The sequence below is a fragment of the Lemur catta genome, chromosome 11 (assembly GCF_020740605.2).
Source record: "Lemur catta isolate mLemCat1 chromosome 11, mLemCat1.pri, whole genome shotgun sequence".
Taxonomy (NCBI): Eukaryota; Metazoa; Chordata; class Mammalia; order Primates; family Lemuridae; genus Lemur; species Lemur catta.
Genome location: NC_059138.1, coordinates 64,314,030 through 64,340,416, shown reverse-complemented (window position 1 = coordinate 64,340,416; position 26,387 = coordinate 64,314,030). Strand labels below are relative to the sequence as shown.

The 26,387-nt window shown below is 33.3% G+C and overlaps 1 protein-coding gene across 2 annotated transcripts in view; it reads left to right on the top strand.

Annotated features, from left to right (window-relative positions):
* The window catches only part of CRPPA (CDP-L-ribitol pyrophosphorylase A), a 240,872-nt gene that overhangs the window by 198,793 nt on the left and 15,692 nt on the right, over window positions 1-26,387 (top strand). The gene's annotated exons all lie outside the window — the stretch shown is intronic.

Sequence of the window (26,387 nt, the reverse complement as noted above, 5' to 3'; positions counted from 1 at the left end):
GGACAGATTTAATGATATGATTGCTTTATTTGGGAGTATAGAAAGGAAAATATCAATTAAAATATTTTTGGTTGTGTTCCAAGCTTAACTTCACCACATTTCGGTCCTAATAATGCTAAGCATAAGTATTTATTGAAAGTAATAAAAATAGCCCCAAATCTTTTAAACAATGATAATTTTACTTTTAATTCATAGTAAGTCAAATATTGTCCAGTAGAGGTCCTGATGCAATATTTTGAGACTCTCATTGAGGGATAGTTATTGATTACTTGAAAGTATTATAATTTGAATGAAAAGTCAGTGTTTTTCATTTTTTAATGATGTCAAGTTTATATTATAATTTATAAATCTCATACAAAGTGTATTTTATTAAACATCACTGATATCTGTACATATGCAATCTATATCAAATTAACATCTCACATATTTTATTTTTAATGTTTTACAGCATTTCTCCCACTTGTACGTTGATTATAAAATATTTCTCTACTTATATATAAAATATTAGAATTACATGATATACAATTCTGTTTTCTCTTTTAAAATGCAGAGCATATTTTCTGTTAATAACTTATTAGCACATTCACATTGGTGATATTGCATAATCATTATGGTGACTTTAAAATTATTTATGGAGGAGCAGAGCACAGATTCTTTTCTCTGCTATTTTGAGTTTCTTCAGAATCTAAAAATGCTACTAAAATAAGACAATTGATGTATGTGGGATACATACATCTTATATAAATATAAGCATTGACATTCAGCTTTGTTAGGATTTTAATTCCATGAAATTTTAGAATAAAATTTTCTGATTCATTATGTTTTTAGTCAGTAGTAACTCAATATTATCTACAATTTGCTCATAGTTTTAACCCACTCCTAAAGACATCATAGTATATTCATTGCAATTCCCTACAGTATTTACTAGTATTTGTCTAGAAAAATTACATTGAAAATTATTTTATTCCTTATATTATACCCTTCTTAAAATGGAGTTGTCTTGTTTGTCATAAAATAATCTAATATGCTGTAAACTGTAACATCAGACATGTACAGTATTTTGTAAAGTATGTTTGTATATGAATATAAATACAGAACTAGAAAACATATGGGACAAATGTACTTGAAAATATCTAGGAAGAAGATAATTGATTTTATTATGTTCTAATATCTCTTTAAAATGTGTTCCTAGCTCTCTACAATGCATATATTCCTTATAATTAGTAATATATATGCTCATTGGGATTGGCATTATAACTAAAATGCTATCTGCTTACTGTAACAAGAAACAGGGAAGATAATATTTCTGCTCCTTTATGAACACAATGCCTTTATTTTTAAACTTACTATTGCTTCAAATAATGAATCATCACAGACCATGTTTCCTTTACATGATTATTTCAAGTGAATTTGAGCCTGAGGCCAATCTTAAACCAGTCCTTTTTCAAAGAAGACTCCTTTCTCAAGGTAACTGAATAGATTTTTTTTAAGTTGATGATTTCAGGTAGTGGTTTCTGGTTTGAAGTTCCTGTGTCTTATGTTTGCCATAAACCAAAATATTATCTGCCTGGAAGAGAAAAAAGATTTGGCTCATTTAGTCACTGAGGGACACAACACTCACTTTATTTTACATTGTCTCATCTTATCTGTCTAATAGTGAACCCTGCTGGCTGTGTTAATAGACTTTTAAGAAAGAAAGAACCTGTTGGTTGTTTTTCATTAGTGATTGAAAAACAAGCATGCAATGGTTTGAATGTGCCCCCGCCAAAAGCTGTGTTGGGAACTGAATCCCCAATGTTACAATATTGGGAGTTGAGCCCTAATGACAGCTGATGTGTCCATGAGGGATTTGCTCTCATGACTGGATTAATGCCATTATCACAGCAGGGGGTCATTTTCATGGGAGTAGATTCCTTATAAAAGGACTAGTTTAGTGCCCTTCTCTCTATCTCTTTGGCTCTCTCTTTTTCCTTCTGCCATGCGATAATGCAGCAAGGAGGCCCTGGACAGTTGCCAGCACCTTGATATTGGACTTTCCAGCCTCCAGAACTCTGAGAAAATAAATTTTTCCTTGTAACTTACCCAGTCTCTGGTATTCTGTTATAGCAGCACAGAATGGACGAAGACAAGGCACCTTCAGTATTTTCTTACAGCAGCTGGTGCTCACTTAGTTAGTAAATGCTGCTGACTGACAGCCTTAACTCTCGCTCATATTTTTTTGTTTTGTATTGTTGTTCTTTTAATTCTAAAAACAGCAAAATAGAATGGACTTTCTTTTTTATACCATATTTTTAATGTGAGATGAAAAGAGTCATTAAAAAGTCATGTTTCATATTATCAGAGTGTTTTATGCGATTCTTTCAAGTTCAATCCTAACATTTAGCTTCCTCAGTAATGATGATTCATCACTAGAATCTTTTTAACATCCTCCACTGAATAGCTGTTCTATTAATGGTAAGGATATCCTTCTTAATAAGACAGGGAGCATTCTGTTTTAATAGTCAAAGTAAATTAAATTTTTTTAAGTAAAAAAAATTGCTGATTATTCTTAAATAGAAAAACAAAACTGTCAAATTTTAGTTCCTTAAATACTCTGTTGAAATTGTGTGGTACAGGGTTTTTTATAAATCTATTGTTAAAAAGTCATTTTGCTCATTTAGTTAATATCTTTGTTCAAGTATACGAGTAAAAGGCTTTAAGTAGTTATTATATAAAAATATTATGACTATATCAAATGAATGCACCAGTTTTATTGTAAATAGGTTGTCCCAATTGGATAAAAGAATGAACTTCTATTATTAATAATATTTGATTCATCTATTTATAAGAGGCCAAATGATAGTTTCTATCAATTGTATAGATGTAATTAGAATTTAACTATAATTTTCACAGATAAATTTGCTGGTTACCTACAGAACTATTTCAGTTTATGGGGATGCTACATATTATCTTTTTAATTATAAGTGATATTATGCTTGAATGCTATATTTTGTACAAATAGTACCAGAAAATGGCCTTGATTTCCTCAATACTGAACCCTCTACCTGTGCATATAGTTATGTAATACTTATTGTCAGAGTTTCTAAGACCCTAATGAGAAATTAATGGCTTTGGCATGAAGGGGACATATGTCCGTTTCTTGTGTGTCCCCTGTAGAATGTTGTTCTAGGTAGTGCATTCCGTAATATTATCATAGATTTGGTCTTTCCATGCTGTGGCAGGATAGAGTGCAGAGGTTTCAACTTCTTCAGTAATTTACATCCTTTACATTATATGTGACCTCAACCAGGAGGATCCAAAGCTGGCTACTCATAGCTCCTCTGGAAAGCATTTAAAAAAATAGATTCCCTGGCCGGGCGCGATGGCTCACTCCTGTAATCCTAGCACTCTGGGAGGCCGAGGTGGGTGGATCGTTTGAGCTCAGGAGTTCGAGACCAGCCTGAGTAAGAGCGAGACTCCGTCTCTACTAAACATAGCAAGAAATTATACGGACAGCTAAAAATATATATAGAAAAATTACCCAGGCATGGTGGCGCATGCCTGTAGTCCCAGCTACTCGGGAGGCTGAGGCAGGAGGATTGCCTGAGCCCAGGAGTCTGAGGTTGCTGTGAGCTAGGCTGACGCCACGGCACTCTAGCCTGGGCAACAGAGTGAGACTCTGTCTCAAAAAAAAAAAAAAAAAAAAAGAATAGATTCCCGAGACCAGTCAAATCTGAGTCAACCTGGTTCCTTCCAAAGCACCAATGACTTGGTTCATGGTGACTTGATGAAGGAAATTTAATAATCTTTTAATCCAATGTTCTTCTAAAATATGATTTTGTGGTGAATATATGGCATTATAATTTGAGTCAGCTATTGATTTTTCCTATACTTAAAATAATGATATAATTTTAATGATATCACAAACTGCTTCATATAGAAATAAAAAGACTGCTAGAGGTTAAAGAGTTTTCATCCTTTGTGAGGATTAAGTGGAAATAAAATTAACTAGAAGAAATTTTAAAACTTGGGAATAATTCCTTTAAAATTAAACTTCAGATTTACCCTTAACACACAATATTCATTTTTTCTGGGTACAAATTGTCTCAAGTCTAAAGGGTTCCTTGCGTTTCTAAAACTTAAATGAGTGAGAATTTTATTTTTGTTTATCATTTGAAATTGTTTTCTCCTGTGCATGAAGTGAAGCATGTAGTTCATTGCTTATCTGCTTGTTTCACTGTAGCATATCAACTAGTTTTTATTTTATTTGGCACTCTTGTTTATTTAAGATATCCTTGAGCATTTTTAAAATATTTGTTGGCAAGAAAAAAAATCTTATATTTACTCCACAGGTCTGCATCAGTACCTTCTCCTGTTATGTATTGGAAAGGCTTAGAAATCAGAGCTGACAATTATTTCCAGATCAAGTCCTTATTCACTTGTGAAATAGCCATGTTCTCTTGCATACATCTACGTACCTGGGCCACGCATCTGTTCAAACTAACTAAATTTTTTTAGACTTAAACATGCTCTAACTCTAAGAAGGGACACCACTCACTGTCATGCACATGCAAAATGTATGTGCTCTTTTTTGTATTCTTAATAATATTGTAAAATATTAAAGAAAAAACTGTATAGTATACAAAAAACTTATTTTGCATGTAAGATCTATCTTGCAGTTTATTTTACATTCTTCTTATAATTCTGTTTATTATACTGCCAGTTGTCCCACTTCCCTTGTGATGGGAAGTGTGATACGATTAATCTATAGGTTGTACAATGATTGCTCCAAATGTCAATCATTTGGCAGGCTAGACTGTAATGCTTGTCACTTGAAGGTGAGAACCTTGTGTGTTGTAACCTCTTTAGGCTACAGGGATTATTGAAATGACTATTACCTATTTACAGAGTAATTATTGTATACCAGTAGTATCCTACTTTATAATCACACGTTCTAAATATTTTCTACTGGCCAACATTCATGAATATTTCACTGTTGATAAAGAAATAATTATCAAGTTCAATGAAAATGAGAATTACAGTTTCAGAGTAGAACACATTTTTTCTAAGTTTTTGTGGAGGTTATATATCTATTTTTTCTTTTATTTTTAGTGAACATGTATGTACATATTTATGGGATACAGAGTGATACTTTGACACATGTATATAATGTGCATAATGATCCAATCAGGATAATTAGCATATCCATCACCTCACTCATTTATTTTTTGTGCTGATAACATTCAAAATTCCCTTTTCTAACTTTCAGAATATATGCAACAAATTATTGTTGTCTGTATTTACCCTACACATTGTTAGAAAACACTAGAACTTCTGCTATCTAGCTGTAAATTGTATTCATTAATCAGCCTCTCCCTATCCTCCTCTCCCCAAACCCTTCCCAGCCTCTAATAAACACAATTCTAGTCTCTATTTCTGTGAGCTCAGTTTTTTTTTTTAGCCCCTACATATGAGTGAGAACATGTGGTATTTATCTTTTTTGTACGTGACATATTTTACTTAACATAATGTCCTCCAGGTTCATCCATGTTGCTGCAAATGACAGGATTTCATTCCTTTTTATGGCTGAATAGTATTCCATTGTGTATACATACCACAGTTTCTTTATTGATTTGTTCATGGACGTTTAAGTTGATTCCATATCTTCTCTATTGTGAGTGATGCTTCAGTAAACGTGGGGATGCAGATATCTCTTGGACACACTGATTTTTTTCCTTTGGTTAAATACCTGGGTAGTGGGATTGCTGGGTCACATTATAATTCTATTTTTAGTTTTCTGAGAAACTAGAGGTTATAATTTTCAGAGAAAAAAATACTTTATATTCAACAATGCTGAAATTATTTTACATTAATATATGTGTATGTTATATGTGTATGTGTATATATGTAAAATAACAGATTCTACATAAGAAATTGTACTGGTAGAGATGGAGATGTGTATGATTTTGGTTTGGTTTTGTTTTTGCTATTTGTTTTGAGTCTCTTATATGTTTTGGATTTTAACCCTTTATCAGATATATGACTTTCAGATATTTTCTCCCATTCTATAGGTTGTCTTTTCACTCTTTTGATCATTTCCTTTGGTAGGCCAAACCTTTTTAGTTTATGCAATTCCATTTGTCTACTTTTGCTTTTGTTGCTTGTACTTTTGGTATCATATCCAAAAATTTCTTACTCAGACCAGTATCAAGAAGCTTTTTCCCTATTTTTTTTTTTTGATAGCTTTACAGTTTCAGGTCTTATGTTTAAGTCCTGAATATATTTTGAATTCATTATTATTTATAGTGTAAGATAAGGGTCCAGCTTAATTCTTCTGTATGTGGTTATCTAGTTTTTACCACACAATTTATTGAAGAAACTATTCCTCTGTGTGTTCTTGGCACTCCTATCTGTGGAAGATCAGTTAACTGTGAATGTGTGGATTTATTTCTGGGCTGTCTATTCTGTTTCACTGGTATATATTTCTGTTTCTATGCCAGTTTCATCCTGTTTTTATTGCTGTAGCTTTGTAATATAATTTGAAGCCATGTTGTGTGATACCTTCAGCTTTGTTCTTTTGTTCAAGATTGCTTTAACTATTTGTGGTCTTTTTTGATTCCATATGAATTTTAGGATTGTTCTTGCTATTTCTGTGAAAAACATCATGGGATAGGATTTGCACTGACTCTGTAGATGATCTTTGGTAGTATGGACATATTGACAATATTAATTGTTCCAATTAATATGGACATCTTTCCATTTACCTGTGTTACCTTCAGTATTTTTTTAATCAACATTTTACAGTTTTCAGTATATATGCATTTCACTTCCTTGGTTAAATTTATTCCTAAACATTTTTTTGATGGTATTATAAATGGTCTTATTTTCCTAATTTCTTTTTCAGATAGCTCATTCTTAGTGTATACAAACATAACTGATTTTTCTGTGTTGACTTTGTACCCTGAAACTTACTGAATTCATTTATTAGTTCTTCATGTTTTTTGGGTGACCTTTAAGGCTTTCTAGTATAAAGTCATGTTATCTGCAAACAAAGACTTTTTATTTATTTCTTTTCAATTTGAGTGCTATTTATTTCTTGTCTCCTTCCTCTAGCTAGGTCGTCCAGTACTGTGTTGAATAGAAGTAGCTAGAGTGGGCATTTTTGTCAGTTTCTGATCTTACAGAAAAGATTTCACATTTTAACTGTTGAATATGTTAGCTGTGGGTTTGTGTTATATGGCCTTTATTATGCTGAGGTATATTTCCTCTATGCCTAATTTGTTGGGAGTCTTTATTATGAAAAGATGTTGAATTTGGTTAAATGCTTTTCCTGCATTTACTGAGATGATCATATGGTTTTTGTCCTTTATTAATGTGTCATATCAATTTATTGATTTGCGTATTTGAACCATTTTTGCTTCCTAGGGAAAATTTCTACTTGACCATGGTGGTGATGTGTTATTGAATTTGGTTAGCCTAGTACATATTGAAGATTTTTACATCTATGTTCATTGGGGATATTGGCTTGTAATTTTCTATCCATGTGGTGTCCTTATCTGGCTTTGACATCACAGTAATGGTTGGTCTCATAAAATGAATTTGAAAGTGTTTCCTCCTCTTCATTTTCTGGAAGAGTTTGAGAAGGCTTCATGTTAATTTTTCTTTAAATGTTTGGTACAGTTCACTAGTGAAGCCATCTTGTCCTGGGATTTTCTTTCTTGGTAGATTTTGATAACTGATTCAGTCTCTTTACTAGTTATTGGTCTGTTCATACTTTCTATTTCTTCATTATGGAGTCTTGGCTGGTTGTATGTTTCTAGGAATTTAAGCTTTTCTTCTAGGTTATTCAATTTGTTGGCATGTAATTGTTCATAGCAGTGTCTTATGAGTATCCTACTAACCCTTGTCTTAAATATTAGGTCATTAAACGTGAAATGTCTGATTTCAAATCAAAAGTCTACTTTATTATATCTCGAACAAGCAGAACAATTAAAGTATATGCCTAAACTATCAGCACAGTTTTGCCATCTTAACGATAGCTTATTTATGCCGGCAGCTAAGAAGCCTGGAGAGGTTGAAATTATGAAAGGCATTTTCCACAACTTCATAAGAACTGAATATTTTTCCTTGCAATAAGTGGTCCAAAGCCTGGAAGAACTGGTGGTCAGTTAGTGCAAGGTCTGGTGAATACAGTGGATGCAGAGTTTCCAAGTCCAGGTGCTGTAGTTTGAGCAGCGTTGTTTGTGTGACATGTAGTCAAGCGTTGTCTTGCAAGAGGATTGGCCTGTTTCTATTAACCAATTTTGGCTGCTTAGTTGCAAACATCCTCATCGTTTTGTCCAATTGGTTGCAGTAGACATCCACTGTAATCAATTGACCAGGTCTCATGAAGCTGTAATACATAATAACAGTGCTAGACCACCAAAGAGATACCATTAGCTTTTTTTGATGAGTATTTGGTTCAGACCGTGTTTCGGCACTTTATCTTTATCCAACCATTCTGCCAAACACTTGTGATTGCCAGAAAGCATCGATTTTTCATAACACATAATAATATGGTATAGAAATGGTTCACTTTTATGTCGTGACAGCAAAGAAAGACAAGCTTCAAGATAATGTCTCTTTGATGCTTGTTTAATTCATGTGGAACCCATCTATCCAGCTTCTTTATCTTGCTGATTTGTTCCAAATGGTCCAATATTGTTGGAATAGTAACGTCAAGCTTTGCTGCTACTTCCCATGTAGGTTGAGGTGGATTAGCTTCCACTACAGCTTTCAGCTTATCACTACGCTTTTTTTGCCCTGTATTTCCACTGACTTTGGTCTTCAATTTGTTGCATAAGAGAAAAAAAATACACACATATATATATATTTATTTATTTTTGAGACAGGGTTTCACTCTGTTGCCCAGGCTGCAGTTCAGTAGCATGATGATTATAGCTCACTGCAGCCTCAAACTCCTGGGCTCAATTGATCCCCTTGCCTCAGCATCCCAAGTAGCTGGGACTACAGGCGTGCACCAAACACGCATGGCTATTTTTTCTTTTTGTTGTAGAGATATTGCCTCTATGTTGCCCAGGCTGGTATTGAACTCCTGGCCTCAAGGAATCCTTCCACCTCAGCCCCCCAAAGTGCTGGGATTACAGGTGTGAGCTACAGCACCCAGCCATAAGAGAAATTTTTTATTCTATGGTTGTCTTATGATAAATCTTTTCTGAATGGTAGAAATTTTTCCCTTGTAAATAATCAGAAACATATAGTTCCGTCTCTTCTACTTTAAATGCCTCATTCCTAGAAAGGTAAACTGTAGACGAGTTTTTTGTTTTGTTTCTAAGATGTGATGATGATGGTGGTGCTAATGATCATGATGCAGACTTTGTATACTGCTTACCCTGTACCAGGCACAGTTCTCAGTGCTTTGTGTATGTACATTAACTCAGGCAATTATAGGACAAAAATATATTTTCCTTTTCCCAATATTATTTGTCAGCTGCGAGCTCTGAATATAGTATAAAACTACCAAGCCTACCCAGTTACAAATACTATAATTATTTTGTTCTTGATATATTTCGGGCATTTGTTATTCATCTTCAAATCACCTTGTTGAAATGTTATTACAAACTTTATTTGGACATGAAGAAAGCAAGTTATAGATGAACTAGCATTGAAATTCATTATTCTTTGCTCTGGTGATTTTATAATACATTAATGTTCTGAAATATAAAAATGCTTAAAACCTCATTAGAATTTAAACCAGGATAGAATTTTGAATTATAAATTATTCTCAAGAGGAGATTTATTACAGATTATATCTACAGTGTAGATGTTGTATTTTGAATAGCCTATGAAGTTATCCAAAGAAGTTTAAAATGTTAGTGTGTAAATATAAACCTAGGAAAACTCTGATCATGTATTTTACTTTTCTTCAAGAAATGGTAATTGTTTGGGGACAACTATTTGACCAAGAATAGGTTAAAATCCAAAGGTTTTATCTGCATTTATATTTAAATTACTAAGTATCTCAAATTATAAATAAAGTCTTTCTCTTTATGCACAATACAATATAGAATTTTATTCTTGAAAGTAGAAACCTTTTCACATTAAGTGTGGTCCTGGATTTAAATTGATGTACAAGTTGAATCTTTGACATTGGTAGATGAATATATGAATATTTTGTACTCACTGGAAGATCAGGGCTTACGTAAAATCACTCATACAAATGTTTTGCTGGAGTATTTCTTATGCAATTTCAAATGTAGTTATATAAATAATGTTCTTAACACACTGATAATTACTAGCTTGAGAAGGACAAGAATTATAGTGAATGGTAGAATATATATGATGCCTTTTTAGTATGCCCTCTAAAATGAAATTTTTTAATATTCATAGTTACATAGCTCACTGAAATCTCTTGTGTTTAATATTTCAGATTTGTTAGTCTTTGTAGAACTCTAAATCAAAATTTCTTTACAGCCATTTGCTCATTTAGGGTCTGGGTTTTAGCTCGTTTGCATAAATTAGAGAAGAAAATATGGAAAGTTTGGTTTGTGGTATTTTCTATAAAATGTTGATGTAGACTGTTGATTAAATATTTAAGAGTTTGTATGTTTAAAATCTTGATATCAAGATATTTTGTTTATAAATTGTTGTGGATTTTTTTATTCTTATAAAGGGTGAAAGAAGATACAGGAATTTTTGAGTAGTCAACTGCTATTCAAGTAGAAAAGCAGCCATAGACAAATCCTAAATGAATGAATGACTGTGTTCCAGTGATTCTTTAAGTGTATCAGGAGGCAGCCTGGATTTAGTCTGAGGGCAATGGTTTCTTGACCTCTGGTTTAGGATATCAGCTGACATGGAAGGAAGAAGATACAGGAAGCAGGAAGCTAGTTAGACAAATAGAGAAGGCCACCTAAGGAAAGATTCTTATTATCAGGAATATTAACCAGTTTTAGGCATTCACAAGCAAAATGTTATATATTGGTTCCTGTTTCTTGTGAAATGTTCCACATTTATCCTCAGTGCCTGGGACATACTAGGTGCTCAGAGAAGAGTTGTTTAAACAATAAATGAATAGTTATTAGCTATTCATGACCCCTAAATGTTCAAAACTATTCTATTTGTAAAAAATGGCAGAAATTTATAAATACACTTACTATGGACTGTTGGAAATGATATACAGGAGATACAGAGAAATATCCAATACCCAGCGAAACTGCTGTCTGCCAAAGAGTCAAACCTCTTGAAAGTCTCCCCATGAGTTAGAAAGGGCATGTTATAAAAGACTGAGACTAAAAGAATTATATAAGGCTGTGGCTTCCAAACTGTGTCCTAGAGAAAGACTGGAAAGATCCCCTCTGGGGTTCTGTGTGTGGAGGGTAGGCCAGCGAGGGAAAGTTTTGCTGCTGCCCTCCACCCTGGTTCTTTAACCGACTGAGGCAATTCAACTTTGTGTTATTTCCTTATGTCTCTGTGTAGTAATTGATATGACTAAAGTATATAACACTATAACTTCTTAAAAACGATTAGTGTAATACTAAATGAATGAATAAAATAATGACGGTCCTTACATTTTCTTTTTTCGCTCTAGTCTGTATAGTATTCCTTTGAGTATATTTAATCAAAAACAATAATTCTACTTGACTTTTTTTTTAAACAAAAGTATTAGTGATGGCAAGATAACAGTAATCTTAAATTTAACTAAATCTGTGGGCAGCATGGCTAACCAGACTGAGTTTGTCAAACATGGCACTTCTCTGCATCTTGTAGATTATATATGCTCTGGAATTCTAGGTGGTTACTCTTTGAATGTCAAAATAGAAAATTATACCAAGTTTCTAAATTATTAATATTTAAGCTGTATTAACTCTTAAATCATATGGTAGATTTAGTCATTTTCAGACTAAAGTCTGATATAGTCATTTTTCAGATATAGTCATTTTTATATAATGGGAAAAGCATATCAAGTTCATCATGTTACATTTTTTCCTTGTGTTTATGTTTTGGAGCTTGTGTAGGATTGCAGTTACAACAAGCTCACACCTCATTGATGGTAGATAAAACATGAAACAGGTTAATACAAATAAATGCAGACTTGCAATATGATTCGCATACCCTCTGATGTTCACTTAAATGGTCTTGGATGATTCTAAAATAGTCTCTGTTACTAGTTTTTGAAGATACTTCACATTTATTTTCTGTATGTCTCAGGTTATACTCAAAGATAATTTTAACTTCTCCCCTTTACCCCAGTAGTACCTTTGCCTGTGCTGCCCTTGCATAGACAAATACTTTTCTTTAGGCATTGTAGATATTTCACCTGTAAATGATTTGTCCTACCTGAAAAATTATTATTGTAGAGAACAGACATGCTTTAGAAATGATGACCTTGTTTTCACATAAATATCTTTAACTATGAAGACTTCAGTTAGAGAAATATGTCAGATATATGTGATATATGTGAATGGTTGACATAGTTTATGATCTATTAACTTTGCTGATTTTCACTGCATGCTGACTTTATTGTTGTCTTAGTATTTATGTTATCTATTTTTGTTCACTTCAAAAACGAATAAAGCTTATGTTGTAAAATATTTTTCCTACGGGATATTTTCCTTAGGTTTTAATAAAGCATCACTAGTTTAATGAACATTCAGTGTTCATAGTTTGTGTAAGATTATAATTGCAAGCATTTGCTATGCAATTTATCACAGGTGGTTTGTATATTGCATACAGTGTGGAATTAAAAAAAGCAAAAGTCATAGTTATCTTCAAATCTGGTACAGAATTATTAAGTTTATTTAAGCTATTTTTCTATATGAAATATTTATAGTAAAAAAAAAATAGAACCACCAAAACTGGATATTATAATGAAAAACTCAAGTATAGGGTCAGTCTAGTTGAAAGGAAAATTACACCTCTTGTTGGAATAAGGTGATTGAAAATTAATTAAGATATTATGTGGTATTCTTAAACATATGTTAATAAAAGGAGAGGTTTTTTTTTGTAGCTGGCTCTAAAATTCAGTTCTCCTTTTAATGTTTAATTTTGAATGTTTTAAGTTTTTGGTACTGTTATTAAAAAAATGAAGTTAATACATGAGCCTATGCTTTTTAGAAAACTATTTTAAAAATACAGAAGTATATGGAATAAAGAGCAAAAGTCTCTTTTCACCCATCCAATCTACTTCCTTCCCAAGGTGTTTTAGTCTATTTGGGCTACTATAAAAATACCATAAACTGGATAGCTAATAAACAACAGAAATTTATTTCTGGTAGTTCTGTGGGCTGATAATTTCAATGTCAAGGAGCAAGCATATTCACCGTCTGGTGAGGGCCCACTTCCTGATACATAGATGGTGCCTTCTGCCCATGTCCTCACATGGTCGATGGGCAAGGCAGCTCTCTGGGACTTCTTTTATCAGGGCACTAATCCCATTCATGAGGTCTCTACCTTCATGACCTAATCACCTCCCAGAGGCCCCATCTTTTAATGCTATCACTTTGGGGCTTAGGATTTCAACATATAAATTTTGCCTGGACACAAATATCAAGACCGTAGCACAATGGTTAACCACATCAAAGAGATTGAAATATAGATTGCTAGATCTATATATATGTTTACATAAAGTTTATATATATACACACACACACATATACACACAGACACACATATATAAATTTCTCACTACTCTTTAACTTCACTCAACTAAATAATGGACACATACCTTCTCCCATGAAACCTTCTCCATGATGGGCTGATGTTCCACATATGTAACATAATGGAGACCACTCTAAAAGACACTATGGAAATAAAAATGTCTCCAACACAAACTAGGAGTTTCTTAAGAATAAAGACCATGTGGTGTTCAGCAATTGTTTGCATTAATTTGTAACTCTGTTTTAGTATCTACATATTTGAAGTCAGTCTATTTTGTAATTGAGTCTTCAAACTATACTTCAAAATTGAACTTCAAAAAGGATAGAGAATAGTCACAAAAGGAAAATTATTTCTGAGTTCAGATGGGAGTGAATTTAATACCTGGGACTGTATGACAATTTCTAATTTATAGTAAAAGATTTAATATTTAATTTTTTACTTATGTGGCCAAGATGAATCATGAACTTCATTTTCCATTTTGTCTACTCTTCCATGTTAGTTTCAAATGTTACACAATTGCATTTTTTACCTAAGAAGATAAAATTAAAAAGCTTTTGAGAAGTAGGCCCAGTAGTGTGAGAATTTGAGAGACTGTACAGGAGCCAACTGAGAAGAAAGCAATATGCTTCTCAACTTTGTTCTCAGGAAGAAGATGTGAATCTTCCATCTGCCAAGGACATGAGAGGGAAATGGTACATAAATACATTATTGAGGGCACTGGAAGAGTTTTCATGCTTCAGAGATAAATGGATAACCATTACCATAAACAAGTTAAAAATAGTATGGAAATAGTTTTTCATGGGGTATTAACAACTGAAGCCAGAAATGTTTGTGGTTGCTCACATGGAAATTGCTTTGTTAGATGAATGTACTGTGGGGCTAGAAGTAGTCAATAATTTGTGTGAGCTGTTACTTTCAAATTTAAAATTCTGCACAGAGTGGCTCTGATTTCAGATAAAGTTGCACATGTTGGTGGAATTACCATTTCTCTTTTGGCTTTTGGATCATTTATGAGAAGGATTTTTTTTAATGGAAAAGAAAAACCTTCCCTCTGGCTTTGTTTATTATCAGAGTATAATGTTCCTGTACGCTTGCTTAAGTGTTCATAACAAGCTTATGGATCCCAAAACAGGCTGCAGAATTATGTCTGGTGGTCTCTGCATCTGTAATTGCTGCCAGCTGAGAAAGCAAAATTCCAAATAAGTTGAAGAAACTTTCACAAATAACACTTAAGATAATTAGAAGGCATAAAGCTCAATATATAGTTTATATAATAAAGTCTTACCTAACCACAGAACATTCAAGGGGCAAACAGAGGTCTTCATAGAGGCATATATTAACCTTTTGCTCGACACTATACTTGTTTAGATTTATTGAAACCTTCTGCCTGTGTGTTTGAAATAATGCTTGTTTTAAAAACCTTTTGTAAGATTTTTCTGTTTTCTTGTGACCAATTCAAAGAGCATGTAATAATTGATGAAAACATGGTCTTCAGAAGGTGGAAAATCCTCCATCTTTGGTATTTGCTCAGATATGTTGAAATAATATTGTTCTGAAATATTGGCTAAGTAGTGTTATTTATTTAATAAAGAGAGTGTTCCACTTTAAAGAAATACAATATAAAAATCCAGACTCCCAAACAGATATAGTAATAAGTGATCATACTATGAAATTATTCCATACTTTGTAGAAAAGTCTGATAATAGCATTTACTTAAATCTGGAACTTTTCACAATACTTTGCTTTAGGGTTAGATTTAATCATGTGCGACTTTTTAGGACCATTTCTAATATTTTGACACTGAGTAAATTGGTATGTGATCTGGCTGCACTTCAGTCAATTTACAAAAGCAAGTCAGAAATATCAGAATTGCCCACATTCACAGACCATTTCTGTTATTTAATCCTATTTTTGTAATTACCTATCTGTTAAACTTCAAAAATGGCTCTTGAATTATTATTATTATAGTTGACTCTTCAGCAATGCAGGGGTTGGGGTGCCAATCTCCCATGCAGTCAAATTTGTGTATAACTTTTGACTCCCCCAAAACTTAACTACTAATAGCCTACTGTTGACCAGATGCCTTACTGATAACAGTCAATTAACATATATTTTGTATGTTATATGTATTATATACTGTATTCTTAAAAAATAAAGTAAGCTAGAGAAAAGAAAATATTAAGTAAATCATAAGGAAGAGAAAATATACTTATAGTACTGTACCATATTTATTGATACCATAAGTTTACATTGTCTGTTTATAAGGTAAGTTGTCTGTCTGAAATTGTGTACAACCAATATTTTTATATATTTTATGGTAATAAATAATAGACTAGTCTACATATATTTTGTGCATTCATGTCACACCTTTTCCTTAATTTTTTTGATATTTCTAGGCCACATGATTCATTTGTTTTCATAATTGTTGAAAACCTCCAAAAAATTTTCTAATATGTTTACTGAAAACAATTCATCTATAAGTGCACCCGTGCAGTTCAAACCCACGTGGTTCAAAGGTCAAATGCATTATGAAACCTTTTGTAGACTTAGTTTTCACATGAAGAAATTATTCACTCAACATCTTTTTCTACCGTTCCACCTCTTTCTCACCTCATTAAAGCATATACTTCCTTTGTATTTTCACTTTTTTGGGTAATATTTTTCCTTTACAAAGTCTTGAGTCATTTTTACCTCTTCTTCTCTTTCAATAAGGGAGTTCTATATATACTTCCTTCATTATGTGTGTAAGACCCATCTATTTAGATCCTGTTCTCTTCACTGTAGTCAAAGTCTCCTGAGGCTAATTATTCTGTAGCTATGAACCTTTGATACCAACATGTTATATGTTTCCAAGATACTGTGACAGACATTGCCATTCTGAAAGAGAGAAATAGGAAAGAAGAAAGGGTAATAGGTCCCAAGTAAATCCAAATCTAAACAAGGTAAACTCCATTGGACCTTAAGGTTCAAGAATGTTCTTTGGTTCCATGCTCTGCCCTCTTGGCCCACTGGGGTGGTGGTTCTGTGTCCTACTCTTGAAGTTTTGCCAGGCAGGAGTTGGGTTCCCAAGGATCCAGGCGTCTCCACCCCAACAGCTCCACTAGGGCATTGCCCTAATGGTGGCTATCTGAAGTGGCCCCACCCCAAAACCGTTCTCTGCCTTAGGTTTTGCCCCTACTGCCTGGGGTCATCAACAAGGGTAGGGTTCTAGGCTCAAAGCTCTGCCTAGTGTCTTTTAGAATCTAGGTGGAGGCAACCTTGACCCTGGGTGCTTTGTGCACTGATGCTGCCAAAATTTTCTGCCTGTGTCCTCCAGCGGGTCAGCCACCACAGCCCAGGCCTCAGCTTAGCCCACTGGAGCTATACCTGGGCAGCCCCTGCTTTGAAATTGCTCTGCTTCCAGGGCCATTATACTCTGGGCTTATGATGGGAAGGGTAGCCCCAGTGATCTGCAGATTACCTTCAGCATCATTCTTCCATTGTCTTGAACAGTAGCCCCTGGCTTCTGTTGAGGTGTCTGGCCCATACTCATCTCCTCATCAAATGGCCACTAGGCCACATCCTTAGTGTTCTAACCTGAACAGGCTTTCTCATTATTTTCAATATTGATAGGCTGAGAATTTTCCAAATCTTCAAATTCTCCTTCCCTTTTTATTAATAATTCTGTCTTTAAACCATTTATCTCTTCTCACATTTTGCTCTGAGTAATCAGGAGGAACCAGTCTCCTTCTACACTTTGCTTAGAAATAGCTTCTGCTAAATATCCAATTTCGCTGCTTACATGTACTTAGGCTTCTCCACTTATGATGTGGTTACATCCCAATAAACCCATTGTAAGTTGAAAATGCATTTCTTACACCTAACTTACCAAAGATCATAGCTTAAACTAGCCTACTATAACCAATCTCAGAAGACTTTCACACCATTGTAAAGTCGAAAAATCCTAAGTTGAACCATTTTAAGTCAGGGACCATCTGTACTAACTAACACAAAACATTAGAACAGAAACACAATTTAACTAAGTTCTTTGCCACTTTATAACAAGGATTACCTTTTCTCTAGTTTCCAAAATAAATTTTCCTCATTTCCATCTGAGACTTCATCAGAATGACCTTTAACAGCCATATTTTTATCAACATTCTGTTCTAAAGGCTTTCTCTATATCTCTCCTCTCTTCTTTCTGAGCACTCACTAGAATTGCCTTTAACAGTCTGTTCACAGCAATGTATGCTTTTTTTTTTTTGTATGTACCTCAAAACCTAACCTCTACCCATTACTAGTTCCAAAGCCTTTTTCACATTTTGTTATAGTAGCCCCCATTTCGTGGTACCAGTTTTCTGTCTTACTCTGTTCAGGCTGCTATAACAGAATACCATAGACTACTGAGTAGCTTATAACAAACTGAAATTTGTTTCTCACAGTTCTGGAGGCTGTGAAGTCCAAGATCAAGGTGCTGGTAGTTCTGTGTCTGGTGAGGGTCTGTTCCCTCATGTTCAAACATGTCCATCTTCTCAGTGTGTCCTTACGTGGCGTAAGGGCATGGGAGCTCTCTGGGTCCCTTTTATGAAGGCACTAATCCCAGGAGTGAGGCTTTTTCCTCTCATGACCTAATCACCTCCCGAAGGCCCCAACCCCAAATACTATTACATCAGAGATGAGGTTTCAACATATAAATTTGGGGGGACAGAAATATTCAGTCTATAGCAGAGAACCACCTCATCTTTAAAGTGCAAACTTCTAGAAATACTTTTCAGGTGTATTCAGTTGGACCTAATTTAAGAAATAGGATACAGAGATTCATTACTTATCTCCCATAAATTACTGCTCATCTGTGTACAAAAGGAAAAGAGAACATTCCAGGAAGCCTCCAATTAAGGCAACTTGGCAGAATATAAGGAGTAGGGTCAGTGTTAGGAAGTTGACACTGCCCTGTGGAAATCCATTCCTCAGTTTAGGAATAGGTAGCACAGGACAGAAAAGGGGTTTGCATTCATCGAATTTTTCTTTTTATTTAATTCTGCTGTAAGAATCAGATAAAACATGTAAGACAGTCTGCTGAGTACCCATGTTCTCTTTTTCTTCACTATAGAAACTCGATTTTATTTTGGGCAAGAACATCATTTCTCAACTAACCTTGCAGCTTGGAGTGGCCTCTGTAATGTAACTAAAGATCTCCTGGAGGCTTTATTTAGACATACCGTTTGTTCTCCCTCTTTCTTTCTTCTTCCTTTCTAGAAGATATCCAATATTGTACCATTAAAGAAACATAAATGATGAAATCTTTTGTTTTCAAAACAGAGTATCACTCATTCCCAATAACAAAAAATTTAAAAAGTATATTTTTACCATTATAGTGACTTCATTGTTACATATTTTTTGCACATAACTTTTATCAAGAGTTTGGTCAGGACACCTGATTTTCTTGGCGAATGATAGGTATACTATGGATGGAATTGAGATGATCTGAGGGGGAATGTGGACAACTTTTTTAAAAGTTCAATATTTATCTGGGTATGTGCTTTCTCATTCTTGTACCATGTCTTATGTGAAGCTAGGGCACCAATCATGGAGGGAAGGGGTCCTGAGAGCTAGAATGTTGATATATCTGAAGGGTTGGAACCCTGAAACAGAAATGTCCTTCTTTGTCATAGCAACTAGATATTAATGAGGAATGGGAATGGGTTGGAGGGAGGGATATAAAATATAAACTTAGACTAGGAAAAGAGAGAAAGTTACATCCCAAAAGAGTTGCAGACTGAGCAACAAATAGTGCCAGAAACCTAGATTCCATTCCTTATAGATTTATTCATTCAAAAGATGTGCTGAGCACTATTCTGATTTGGGTCTTGTGACACACACTCAGGATGCAATGCTACGCAAAAGCAGATATAATAACATGCTATCTGGCCTTGCAACATGGAACTTCAGGCCAGGAGAAAATCCACTCTAACAAATATAAAACTGGGACAATGATGAGCTAAAAAGAAGAGGGGCAATGAGAGCCTAAGATGGATGGATTTGACCAGGGCAGGGAGGTCAAGAAAGACTCTCTTGATGAAGACAAATGAAATTAAAAGCAACTTTTCCATTTAATCAGACATTTGAAAGTAGAAGAGAGAGCATTCTAGAGAGAGGAAGCAACATATGTGAAGGCCTCTGACAGAAGACAGCAAATTCAAAGGACTGAAAATAGGCTGATTAGATTAGATGGGGGGCCATAATGTGTGATGTGGCAAAGAGGGATCAATGTCATTTCCCCCTTAAAATAATGGGTTTAGTAATACTAATTAAAATTGGATGGACTGCTAAAATTTTGAATCCTTTGCCTTTACTCTTAATAGTTTAGCTCAATAATTGAAGCAATATATACCAGTATTTCTTGTTTAGAACTGTACTATAAGACTGAAATGATTTCCAAATTATGCATTTAATCATGAAATGAAAATAATTATTTTCTGATGTCTGGATTACTTGCTACTATTCCTATCTTCTTCTCCTTTCTTCTATTCATCTTATCTCAGTCATAGTAATTTTGCTTTTTATCTCCATGATTGTATTAATCTGCTATAATTGCAATACTTGGCTTTTTCTTAATTTTGTCCATTACAGATCCTACGAAGGTGGTTTGTTATTTGGGTCCAATTTTTCCATCTGGTCCAAAACTTGGAAATGGTATGGATTCTTCTTTTACTGACTAGTCCCCCCCAATTACTAAGCACTCCCTTGTTTTATATTCTGGCCAAAATTCAGCTTTCTTGCCAAGTTATTTCTTTGGCGTGGTTATTTGTCTTCTGGTTTCTTTTCTTTACATTAGAAGCCCTTTGTTCTCTGAATTTCCTGCTTACATGAAAGTCATAGATTAGCTCTAATGCAGATTAGCAGACTTTTTATTATAATTCCCCTAACCACAGGCATCCTTAAAGTTTTTTTATATATCACTTCAGGAAAAGAAGAGAAAATGGCATTCCTGGTCACTGGTGTTATTTGGGAGGGTTGAGGTTAATTTTTTTTTTTAAAAAACTTCTAAAATATATTTCTATTCTTTTCCCACATAAGACCTGAGAGCAGCAAAATTGATTCCATTGTAGCCGTAGTTGAAGAGTTTGGCAGCCTCAAAAATTGCATAAACTTGTTAATACTTTAATGGAAATGTTGATCAAAACTAACATAATGTTTGATTGTTTTATCAGTTAACAAAAATAAATTCAAAGAATACTAATAACATTAGCTATAAAATACTGGATGAGTAGTAATATTTAATATTATAGTAGTTTTTTGTGTTTTATTCTACTTTTAAATCCTACAAATGTGGAGTCAAATTAATTACTTTGATTTGCAATTACTAATTTTTATGTTGAGTAGACTATTTTAATTTGGAAATGTCAGTGCTTTACCTGACACCTTTCAGGACTTCATTATGACCGTTTTTGGGTTTTGTTTTGTTTTTGCTATTGATTTTGATTTTTTTACTACATGTCATAACTGGTTATTGGCAGTGTTTTCAAAACTCCCAAAATTTTGTGAATGGAATTTTTGAAAACATGAAGTTTTATAATTGGTTATTCTGCTTATATAGGAAAGCTCACATTATTTTGTGGGTTGATCTTTAACTACCTACTAAACTCTGTTAATAGTTCTTTTATATTTCAAATGATTGCTTTTTCACATTTGAAGAAGATAGATTTATATCTTACCTTAAAATATTTAACCTTTTTATTTACTTGGCTTGTACATTGAATAAGACCCCAAATACAATATTTAATACATTTTAGTAGTGGTCTTGGTCATCCTTGCACTTTCTGTAACTTTAAGGGAAATTCTTTAAATAAGAAACAGTGATTCTTCTCCCCTTTTTCTGTTATTCCTTTTTTGTTTTCTTAGAGATGGGTGTTGAATAGCAGTGAATGCCTTATGGCATTTAATTAAAAATTTCTATTATTTCTCTTTTAATTTCATAAAGTGTTAAATCACATTGATAGATTTTTATATGTTGAACTAAACTTGAAATCCTAGCATGTGCTTTTCTTTCTCACAATGTGTTGTAAAAGACATTGCATGTTATTATAACTTTTAGTTAACACAATATTCACTGTTCTTATTTTCACTATGTAAATATCATTTACTTCTAAATCTTGTAGCATCCTATTAATTCCTTCTTTATACAAATTTGGGAATTAATCATTCAGGGTTTTTTTTGTTTGTTTTCGTTGCCTTTTATTGCTTATTTTTCTGTGACAGGACTCTAATATTCCTTTCATCCATAAGCATATCCTGTAACTTAGTCATTTTTGGAACTTTTCTATCTGTCATCCATGTATCTTTTCTTTCTTTTCTTTGTCTCCTTTGTATTCTGGGAAAACTCCTGGACTCAGTTGTCCAGCTCACTGACATTATCTTCATCTGTACTCATTCTTCTTTACAGTCTATCTATTGAATTTCTATTTGAATGATCATATTTTTAGTTTTCAATATCTCCAAATGCATTTCTTGGTATTTTAGGTGTGACAGATTTTTAATCTACATTTGGATATGGACTATATGTTAGGAACATTTTTCTTTCTTTGCATTATTAACTCTATTTCTTTGAATATTCTGTTTGTTAAATTTGGTGACTTTATTTTATGATATTGATGCTACAAACATTTCATTATTATTAATATTTGGAATTATCCAGAGCATATTTCAGCAACTCTGAGGTGGGAGAACACGTGGGATATTCGGGCTTTGCGTACTGAGAGCTTGTTTCCTTAATGAGGGAATTTTTTCTTGGATTTCCTGGCAAGCTAAAATACTGTTATTTCTCTGAAACAAGTGCCCACATGATCTATTTTAGATAGTGAGTAAACATACTTTATTGCCAGTTCTTTAATGCAGATGGGGAATGAGGTGTGGGCTGATATATTGATTGCCAAGAATATAGTTCCATGAATATTCACCCTGAAGATTGACACAGAATATTTTTCTCCTCCTCAATTTGTTCCCCTCAAGCTTAAATAAACCCAGAATTGGTTTCTCTAGAGCCCTACCTTGTATATGTTTTGGTCTGTAGTTTTTTTCCTTACCTCCCCCCCCCCCCAATCTAATCCTGTCTTTTTCTATTTCTTGGAAATTCTCCAAAATCGCTGGTCACGTTGTAGCATTTCCTTTTCTTTTCCAGTATTATCATATACATATTTGTGTATGCATACACACTTCCATAGTGCATCTAACTCTACCACCACTACTACCAATAGACATTTGTAAGGTTTTAAAATGAGAAGGGCATGTGTCCTGAGGCTGCTGTCTTGATCTAGCTTCTTGATGATTCCTTGAAATAAATTCTTACAATAATAAAATTGTCTTTCTGATATATTAAGTCATCATACATTTAACAGCCTGTTTCACACATTTAAAAAATAATTGATTTCTTCTTTAAAGATGTACTTAGATTTTTTTAACACGTTTTTTATTTGCCAGAGGGTTCACCATCATAATTTTCATTACTTATAATCTAGTCATTGAAAACTCATTCTGTCTTGGCTATGTGGTTTCTTAAATTACCTCGAAATTTATGGTGATCTAATTGATTCATTGAGTTTATTTTTAATGAGCTTCTAAATTATTCTGTTTTGTTACATGAAAGAAATAAGCTATTTTTAGGTAAATTGTATATTATATAGATGGCCCCAGAGTAAATGGCAGAAACTATGCTTGGTACTATTTTATAACTGGAAAAAAGAGAAATTGAGTAGTTACTCTGTTTAAAGGACCAAAACCTCTGCTTCATGTTTATTCACAGTTTTAAAATAAAATGGTTTAGTTTTAGTTTCCAAAAAGGAACTTCATTTGTGGCTTCTTCTCCCCACCTCTCTAAAAAATAGGGGATTATATTAATATATGTATTTTTAATTTTTAAAATATTAATTGACATATAATTGTACGTATTTATGAGGTACAGTGTGATATTTTTATACATGTTATACAGTGTGTAATAATCAAATCAGGATAATTAGCATATCCATCATCTCAAACATTTATCATTTCTTTGTTCTGGGAACGTTCAAAATCCTCTATTCTAGCTATTTGAAAATATACAATAGATTACTGTTAATTATAGTTACCTTTAAGTGCTGTGGAACACTAGAACTTATTTCTCCTGTCTAGCTGTAATTTTGTATACGTTAACCAACCTCTTCCTATCCCAGCCTCTAGTAGCCACTATTTTATTCTTTATGAGATCAACATTTTTAGCTTCCACATACGAGTTAGAACATGGGGTATTTATCTTTCTGTTCCTGACTTATGTCACTTAACATCCTCCACGATCATCCATGTTGTTGCAAATGACAGGATTTCCTTCTTTATGACTGTATAGTATTGCATTGTTGTGTATATCTACTACAAGTGATCTCAGTAGATATTGCTCAGAAGAATACAGATGGCCAATAAGTATATGAAAAAATGCTCAATATCATTAATCATCAGGGAAATGCAAATCAAAACCACAGTGAGATATCATTTTACCCCAGTTAGAATGTACATTAACAAAAATACAAAAAGTAGCAAATGCTGGTAAAGATGTAGAGAAAAGTGAACTTTTCTACATCATTGGTGGGAATGTAAATTAGTAAAGCCATTATGAAAAACAGTATGGAGGTTCCCCAAAAACTTAAAAATAGAGCTACCATATGATATAGCAATCTAACTTTTACTTATTTAGCCCATGGAAAGGAAATCAGTATGTCAAAGGATATCTGCATGCCCGTGTTTATTACAACACTATTTATAATAACCAAAATATGAAATCAATCTAAGGGATTATATTTTGCATGTGAGGATGTCTGAGTGGCTCTTGAAAAGAGGTGACTAGCAATTTAAAAATAGGGTAAATGTTAACGTAAAATTTAGTTCACATTTTTTAAGTGCTTATTAAATTAAAATTTTATTTTGTAAAATTTTGGTGCTGGAAAAACTTTTACATATTTGTGTCTCAATTTATCAAGGCATTTTTCTGAAATGTAGAAAGTTGTAAGGAAAGCAGTAAACCACCACAAATTTAAGATCCCCTTTAAATCCTCAAATCATGGATTTCTGGAATTTATCGTGGTATAATGACTTCTTCCCATGTTTCTTAAGCACCATACAACTTGGCATACAATCCATATTTTAGAATTTATCATCATCATCACATATTTACTGGGTGAGTGGCCTAACATGTTGGGTGATCCTCTACTAAGAGCTATGTAACAGTTATTTTCTTAAAAAATTCTGAGCTTCTGATGGTTATTAGAAAAATGGATGTTGCTGGACAGAGCTCTCAGTTACTAGAGCTTTTGAATCTTGTTAATTGAAAAAATAAGACAGATCATTGTCAGTCTGATATATTAATAGTTTGCCTTTGTACTTATCTGAAATTTGAGTCCCTATGGCTCATCTATATTTGATATTCCTCTTCTACAACTTAAGCTGGTTTTTTGCTGTTTTATGTACCCTGGAAATTAGCAACACATCAGAATGAAGCAAATGACAACTAAACATTTTGTTTTGAAGGGAAGAAAAATAAGCACTTAGAAGCTTAACATCACTTCTTAGGGTATTTAAATGTCAAGTGTAAAATGCATACATTTTTCAGTTCTATTTATAGGCTTCTTTAACTTCTCTTTAGGATCAATAAGCCCGTTATAAACAGCTAAACTAATGTTATGAGATAGTGAAAGCTCTTTGTATTGTCTTGTGCTTTCTTAAAATCTTGTGTCTAAAATGTGCCTAGCCAAAAACAAGAATTTTTTTTACTGTTCTTTTAAACAAATTTATTTTGTTTCCCTCTTAAAACATCTTTATTTCTTCTATGTACCATATAACTCATTAATGGCAGAAAGCTAACATGCTATAAAGGAATGTTCAAAGAAATTGTCAACTCACACTATTATTGTAAGTCAGAATATTTCTCCAGCATTGATTATTGAGAACATAAACAGCAAGTTCTAAGGCTTCTTCCAGGGCAATTAGACAAACATCTTCCACTCTTCTTAAACTTTATAGGATTTATCATTTAAATAAAAAAGTAATATAATATCTATAAGAATGCCAGTGTAAGCTACAGTTTTAATAGGTAATCTGGATGAGTTTGTTTTTGTTTTGTTTTTGTCCCTGCCATGATGACTTACTTCCAAGTATGTGCTTAAATCCAAACAAAACAAATCTGAACAGACTAGGTTTCTCAGTACAAGTTTTCCTTTCGTAGTCATGGAAATAAATATTCCATTCTGTGACAGGAATATCTTTTTTTATAAGAATGATGCATATAATTATTTACAAGAACTTATTGAACTAGAGTTTACTTTTAATTCTCTCAATACATTCTTATAAAAATTATCAATCGTTTTTGCTTTCATATGTTAGTGTTCGGTATTTAGTAGTGTCTCACTCTTTTCATTGAAAATGTATTACAATCCAGATGGACATTTTCTTTCTTGTAATTATTGCTGTTCTTGCTAGTATTTTAATTATTTATAGCTGTCAGACATTTGTCTTTTAAAGGCCTTCCAATCCCAATCAGAATGAATAAACAATTAAAAGGAAGAAAGATTTTGTAGTCCTTCTTTTTCTTTTGATTGTGTGTGTTCTATATAACACTTAAATTATTCTTTATGAAATTAGTATATCCAGGAAACTGGAGAATTATGCTTTAGGCTGAGTGAATGGAAAACATGTTAGCATTTCCTTTGTAGGGTTTCCAGGGTGCCACAGGAGATTTCTAATGTGCTGCT